Genomic DNA, 8,189 nt, shown 5'->3' with positions numbered 1-8,189 from the left:
CGGTCCGTTTACCCAAAATATTGAACGAAGTCAAATTAATTCATTTTATAATCAAAATTTATCATTTTTCACATATAGGCGTCCGGACTGCGCATGCAAATCGAGGTGATGCTAAAAGAGGTTTCTAAGGCCTCGGAACGGATAATTCATTTTAAAAACAATTGATGACCTTTTGGGTCATCACATCCTCCACCTCTAAAATAACCGTTCGTCCTCGAACGAACAGAAGAAGGAAGTACCTGAGTCGGGGAAAAGATGGGGATAACGGCTCCGCATATCGGACTCGGACTCCCAGGTCGATGCCTCAGCAGGCTGACCTCTCCACTGAACACGAACAGAAGGAAACTCTTCGATCTCAACTGACGAACCTGCCTGTCTAGAATAGCTACCGGCTCCTCCTCATAAGACAAGTCCTTGTCCAACTGGACAGTGTTGAAATCTAATACGTGGGATGGATCGCCGTGATACTTCTGAAGCATGAACACATGAAACACTGGATGCACGACTGATAAGCTCGGTGGTAATGCAAGTCTATAAGCCACTTCTCCCACTCGATCAAGAATCTCAAACGGGCCAATGAACCTAGGGCTAAGCTTGCCCTTCTTCCCGAATCTCATCACGCCCTTTATAGGCGACACTCGAAGCAATACCCGCTCACCGACCATGAATGCCAAATCACAAACTTTGCGGTCGACATAGCTCTTTTGCTTGGACTGAGCTGTACGAAGCCTATCCTGAATAATCCTGACCTTGTCCAAGGCATCCTGAACCAGATCCGTACCCAACAACCGAGCCTCTCCCGGCTCAAACCATCCAACCGGCGACCGACACCGCCTACCATATAAGGCCTCATACGGAGCTATCTAAATACTCGACTGGTTGCTGTTGTTGTAGGAAAACTCTGCTAAAGGCAAAAACTGATCCCATGAGCCTCCAAAGTCAATGACACAAGCTCGGAGCATAACCTCCAAAATCTGAACGGTCCGCTCGGACTGCCCGTCCGTTTGAGGATGAAACGCTATGCTCAACTCAACCCGTGTGCCCAACTCTCGCTGAACTGCTCTCCAAAAATGTGAGGTAAACTGCGTACCTCGATTAGAAATGATCGACACGGACACACCATGGAGACGAACAATCTCCAGGGATATAGATCTCAGCTAACCTCTCGGAAGAATAGGAGACTGCCACAGGAATGAAATGCGCTGACTTGGTCAGCCTATCAACAATGACCCACACTGCATCGAACTTCGTCTGAGTCCGTGGGAGTCCAGTAATGAAGTCCATAGTAATACGCTCCCACTTCCACTCAGGGGTCTCAATCTCTGGAACAAACCACCAGGTCTCTGATGCTCGTACTTAACCTGCTGGCAATTCAAACACCGAGCCACATATGCAGCGATATCCTTCTTCATTCTTCTCCACCAATAATGCTGCCGCAAATCCTGATACATCTTAGCGGCGCCCGGATGAATAGAGTACCGGGAGCTATGGGCCTCCTCTAAAATCAACTCTCGAAGACCATCCACATTAGTCACACAAACTCGACCCTGCAATCTCAAAACTCCATCATCACCTAAGGTAACTTGCTTGGCACCTCCGTGCTGCACCGTGTCTCTAAGGACGCACAAATGGGGATCATCATACTGCCGATCTCGGATACGCTCCAATAACGAAGAACGAGCGACTGTGCAAGCTAACACACGACTGGGCTCAGAAACATCCAACCTCACGAACTGATTGGCCAAAGCCTGAACATCCGAAGCAAGCGGTCTCTCACGACTGGAATATAAGCAAAGACTGCCCATACTGGCTGACTTCCTACTCGAAGCATCGGCCACCACATTGGCCTTTCTCGGATGATATAAGATGGTGATATCATAATCCTTTAACAACTCCAACCACCTCCTCTGCCTCAAATTCAACTCCTTTTGCTTGAACAAATACTGAAGACTCTTGTGATCCGTGAACACCTCACATGCCACGCCATACAGATAATGCCTCCCAATTTTCAACGCGTGGACAATGGCTGCTAACTCCAAGTCATGAACCGGATAGTTCTTCTCATGAATCTTCAACTGCCGTGAAGCATAGGCAATGACCTTACCATCCTGCATCAACACTACACCAAGTCCAATACGAGATGCATCACAATAAACTGTATAAGGCCCTAAACCTGTGGGCAAAACCAACACCGGTGCCGTAGTCAGAGCTGTCTTGAGCCTCTGAAAGCTTGCCTCACACTCGTCCGACCATCTGAACTGGGCACCCTTCTGGGTCAACCTGGTCATCGGGACTGTGATAGATGAAAACCCCTCTACGAACCGACGATAGTAGCCTGCCAAACCCAAGAAACTCCGGATCTCTGTAGCTGATGCTAGTCTAGGCCAGTTCTTGACTGCCTCAGTCTTCTTCGGATCAACCTGAATACCCTCTGCTGAAACAACATGACCCAGGAATGCAATTGAACTCAACCAGGACTCACCCTTCAAAAACTTGGCGTACAACTAACTATCCCTCAAGGTCTGAAGAACCACTCTAAGATGCTGCTCGTGCTCCTCCCGGCTGCGGGAATAGATCAAAATATCATCAATGAAGACTATCACGAACGAATCCAAGTAAGGCCTAAACACTCGGTTCATCAAATCCATAAAAGCTGCTGGGGCATTTGTCAACCCGAATGACATCACCAAGAACTCATAATGCCTGTATCGAGTGCGGAAAGCTGTCTTAGGGACATCAGATGCCCTAATCCTCAACTGATCGTAGCCAGATCTCAAGTCAATCTTTGAAAATACCTTGGCACCCTGAAGGTGATCAAACAAATCATCAATCCTCGGTAATGGATACTTATTCTTGGTTGTAACCTTGCTCAACTACCGGTAATCAATACACATTCTCATCGATCCATCCTTCTTCTTAACAAACAACACCGGCGCACCCCAAGGTGAAGCACTGGGCCTAATGAAACCCTTTTCAAGCAAGTCTTGCAACTGCTCCTTCAACTCTTTCAACTCAGGCGGGGCCATACAATACGGCGGGATAAAAATAGGCTAAGTGCCCGGAGCCAAGTCAATGTCCCCTATCGGGTGGCATACCCGGCAGGTCTGAAGGAAAAACCTCCGAAAACTCACGAATAACGGGCACAGAATCAATAGAAGGAACCTCAGCACCAGAATCACGAACATAGGCCAAACACCCTTTCTCGACCATAGCCGAGCCTTCACATAGGAGATAACACTATGGGTAGAATGACCAGGAGTCCCTGTCCACTCTAAACGGGGTAAACCCGGCAAGTCTAGGGTCACAGTCTTGGCATGACAGTCCAAGGAGCGTGGTAAGGTGATAATCAGTCCATCCCCAATATGACATCGAAATCAACCATGTCCAGAAGAAGCAAATCTACCCGAGTCTCAAGACCTCCAATCACAACTATACATGAACGATGGACTTGATCTACCACAATGGAATCACCCACGGTGTACACACATAAACAGGATCACTCAAAGAATCACTAGGCATAACCAGATACGGCGCAAAATAAAACCGAAGCTTCTTTACTACAAACCAGAACAGTATCTGCACCTCCACCTCTGATACCTCTACCTCCACCTTTAGCTAGCTGAGCGGGCTGGACGAGTCCCTCAATGAACCTTCTCACTCTCTCTCAGTGGGAAGTATGATAAGAGCATGACGAGCCAAGTCGATGAATCTGATCTCGCACTGAGTAACAGTCATAGAACCCTGCTTGAGACGCTCAAACTGCCTCCGTTAGACCTCTCTCTGAGTGATGGGGAGAAACTTCTCCAGAAATAGCTGCATGAACTGTTCCCAAGTCAAAGCTGGTGATCCGGCCGGTCTAGCCAAGTAATAATCTCTCCACCAACTCTTGGCGGATCCAGACAAGCAAAAAGTGGCAAAATCGACCCCATTGGTCTCGACTATCCCCATGTTCCTGAGAACCTCATGACAGCTGTCTAGATAATCCCGGGGATCCTCGGTAAATGCACCGCTGAAAGTAGTAGTGAAGAGCTTGGTGAACCTGTCCAATCTCCACAGAGCATCGGCAGACATAGCTGCTCCATCACCGGTTTGTGCTATTGTTCGGCTGAAGAAGCGGTACGTGACCTCGCCATTTGCGAAAGGACAAGAGTAGAGGTTTCAATTTAGCATTGAGAGATCAAAATTGCATGACAGGAAAGAATAGATGTGAAGTTTTTCCTAGCTCTGTAGCCTCTGGGGGATAAATACAGACGTCTCCGTACCAATCCCTTAGACTCTACTAAGCTTGTCTGTGAACTGTGAGACCCATGTAACCTAGAGCTCCGATACCAACTTGTCACGACCCGGATTCCCACCCTCGGGAGTCATGATGACGCCTACTAATACGAGCTAGGAAAGCCAATTAATTGGATAACTTACCTTTTTACCCATTTTATATTCCTTAACAATTTCGATACGATAACATTTAAACAGCGGAATTTAACATAAGCGGAAGAAGGAAACAATAAGCTATCTGAACATGAATATCTAATACAACTATTTGAGTCTCGACTACCCAGAAATGGTGTCATAGTTTCACAGACGGTCTAAGAATACTACAAATAAAGGGTCTGAAAGAAATAAGTACAACACTGTCTCTGGAAATACATGAAAGAAACAGGAATAGTAGATAGAAGGAGACGTCAAGGCTTGTGGACGCCTGCAGGAGTACCTCGGGTCGCCTGACGATCAAGAATCAGCAATCTCACTGCGGTCCAGAGTCTACAACACTGGAGTCTGCACAAAAGAGTGCCGAGTGTAGTATCAGCACAACCGAACCCATGCGCTGGTAAGTGCCTAGCCTAACCTCGGCGAAGTAGTGACGAGGCTAGGACAAGACTACCAAATAAACCAGTGCAATTTAACTATATACGGTGGAAAAGAAGTATAGAAAGAAACAGTCATATACAGTCATGTATGGAAAAAAAAAAGTTCCGGGAAAACATCGAATAATAACAGAAGAGCAACAAATAAATATGAGGATCACCACCATTCAATTGAAAATAGGAAGGGGAAATCATGCTGCAGGGTACAACAAGTATCAACAGGAAACCAACAATTTAGCGTAGAGAAACCGTAACACAGTTATCAATAAAATTAGGAAATCAAAGACAAGTGCACGGTATCACCCTTCGTGCTTTTACTCTTTCTCACCAAAACATTACACGTCATCACTCTTCATGCTTTAGCACTCTCTCTCCAAAACAATACACGGCATCACCCTTCGTGCTTTACGCTCTTACTTACCCAAACAACAATCACAAGGCAAATAGGGTAAGGGAATCTATAACCTCGAAATAAAATCAAATAACAACAGAAGATCAATAAATAAGCGTAAAAGACAACACAATTCAATTATCAGCAAGAATCAAGGAAATCAAGGAAAAGTGCACGGCATCACCCTTCGTGCTTTTACTCTCGTCCTCACCATAAGAATCGATACAATAGGCACGGAATGGTACATCGTGCGGCATGGCATCACCCTTCGTGCTTTACACTCTTTCCTCACCATGAAATCAATATAATAGGCACGGAATGGTACATTGTGCGGCACGGCATCACCCTTCGTGCTTTACACTCTTTCCTCACAAAACAGATAATGCACGGCATCACCCTTCATGCTTTAAATCTCTTCCTCACCCAAACAACAATCACAAACAATAGGGAAAGGAAATAAAGGAAAGTTGCAATAAGAATCCCGGCAAGGGAGCAACACGTCAACAATTAAAACCCGGCAAGGGAACAACATCAATAACATCAACATCCCGGCAAGGGATATAGCAAATAAATCAACAATAGCCCGGCAAGGGAGACAACATAATGATCTCTTCTCTTTCTCACTTTTACTTCACAATTCACTTCACAACTCGAGCCAATGCTCTAGAGGTTCAATTATCACTTACACTTTTAGAATTCGTTATACACTTGAGCCAACGCTCCTCAATGTTCATAGGTCACAATTCCTTCCACAAACTTTATACATCAATTAGGAACCATCACCAACGAATGAAAGATACAACAAAATCATGATAATCATAATATAAAGACTCACGGGCATGCTAGACACCAACGTATAGATACTCGTCACCATGCCTATACGTCATACTCATCAATTACCACATAGCAAATAGGACTCGACTCCTAATCCCTCAACCTAAGGTTAGACCAAACACTTACCTCGATGCCACGAACACAATTCACGTTTCAATTATAGCTTTACCCCTTGATTCCACCACCAATTCGCTCGTATCTAGTCACAAGTTGCTTAATTACATCAATAAACGCTAAATGAATCAATTCGAATGCATGAAAATGAGTTTTACAAAGTTTTACCCAAAAAGTCAAAAATCGCCCCCGGGCCCACATGGTCAAAATCCAATGTTCGAACCAAAACCCGATCACCCATTCCCCCACGAACTCAAATATGTAATTTGGTTTGAAATCGGACCTCAAATCGAGGTCCAAATCCCCAATTTTTGAAAAACCTAGGTTCTACCCAGAACACCCAATTTCCCCCATGAAAATCATTGTTTTGAAGTTGAAATCATGTTAAAAGATGATAAGAATTGAAGAAAGTTAGTTAAAAATGACTTACAATTAATTTGGAGAAGAAGAAATCCTCGAAAAATTGCCTAAGTGTGTTTATGTTTTGAGAGAATGTGAAAAATGGGTTTAAAATCGTCTAAGTATAAAAGTTGTAGGTCTCTGACATGGAAATTGCGAATAGGGGTTCGCAATTGCGAACCCCGACCTCTGCTAATATGGGAAATGCGAAATAGGGCTCGCATTTGCGAACCCTTCAAAATTGTTGGACCTTCGCATTTGCGAAAAGAAGGTCACATTTGCGACTTCCGCATTTGCGACACTTAGGTCGCATTTGCGATCAGAGAGGACTTAGGCAGGTGTCGCATTTGCGACGGATTCTCCGCATTTGCGAAGAAGGCTGCCCAGGCCACCTCTTGCATTTGTGATGCATGGCTCGCATTTGCGAGACAGGCTTCGCAAATGCGAAGCCTGCAGGTCTGAAACACACCAGCAAATTTTTTTTTTGTTCAAAATGCACCCCGTGGCCTATCCAATATTCACCAGAGCCCTCGGGGCTCCAAACCAAATATACACACAACCTCAGAAACATCCTTCGTGCATTCAAATCACCAAAATAACATCATGAACATTGAATTAAACCTCAAGATCAATGAAATTTCTCAAAACTTCTTTAAACATCAAATTTGCATTTAAGGTCCGAATCACGTCTATTCCGTTTCTCACCAAACTTCACAGAATTATCTTAAATCATATATAAGACTTGTACCGGGCGCCGGAACCAAAATACGGGCCCGATACCAACATGTTCTAATCAAAATTCATTTCCAAACCTTATAAACAAATCCAGAAAACAATTTTCTTTAAAAACTCATTTCTCGGGCTTGGGACCTCGGAATTCGATTCCGGGCATACGCCCAAGTCCCATAGTTTCCTATGGGCCCTCCGGGACCGTCAAATTACGGGTCAGGGTCCGTTTACCCAAAACGTTGACCGAAGTCAAATTAATTTATTTTATAATCAAAATTTATCATTTTTCACAGATTTTTCACATATAGGCTTTCCGGCTACGCGCTCGGACTGTGCACGCAAATCGAGGTGATACTAAAAGAGGTTTTTAAGGCCTCGGAACGCAGAATTGATTTTAAAAACAAGTGATGACCTTTTGGGTCATCACAAGAGAAAAAGGAAAAGGGTGTAACTAAATCCCTTGATTGAAGGCACAAATAATGGATTGGGAGCCTTTTAAGGTGGATTGTATATATTTTGTAACTAAAATGTGTTTAGGTCGGGTAAATATCATTACATGGACATTTTTCGTAATAAGGTTTCAAATAGTGTATAGGAATGAAAAAAATCTCAAAAAAATAAGTCATTTACCATGCATATTTTCACAATACCGTTATAGGTGTTGTAAATATACATGGTCGCTTTATCTAAACTGCTACCAGTTGTGGTGAATGTAACTTTTCTTCAGCACATTCATTCGAACTCAATATTTCCGACACAAAGCAAAAGTATATTTATGTGAAGATTCACTTTCTATCAATTTTTAATAAATATTTGATTTGAACTCTTAATTTTAAAGATATAACGTGTTATAAATA

This window comes from Nicotiana attenuata, unplaced genomic scaffold (assembly GCF_001879085.1).
Source record: "Nicotiana attenuata strain UT unplaced genomic scaffold, NIATTr2, whole genome shotgun sequence".
Taxonomy (NCBI): Eukaryota; Viridiplantae; Streptophyta; class Magnoliopsida; order Solanales; family Solanaceae; genus Nicotiana; species Nicotiana attenuata.
Note: the sequence above shows the minus strand (reverse complement) of the source record.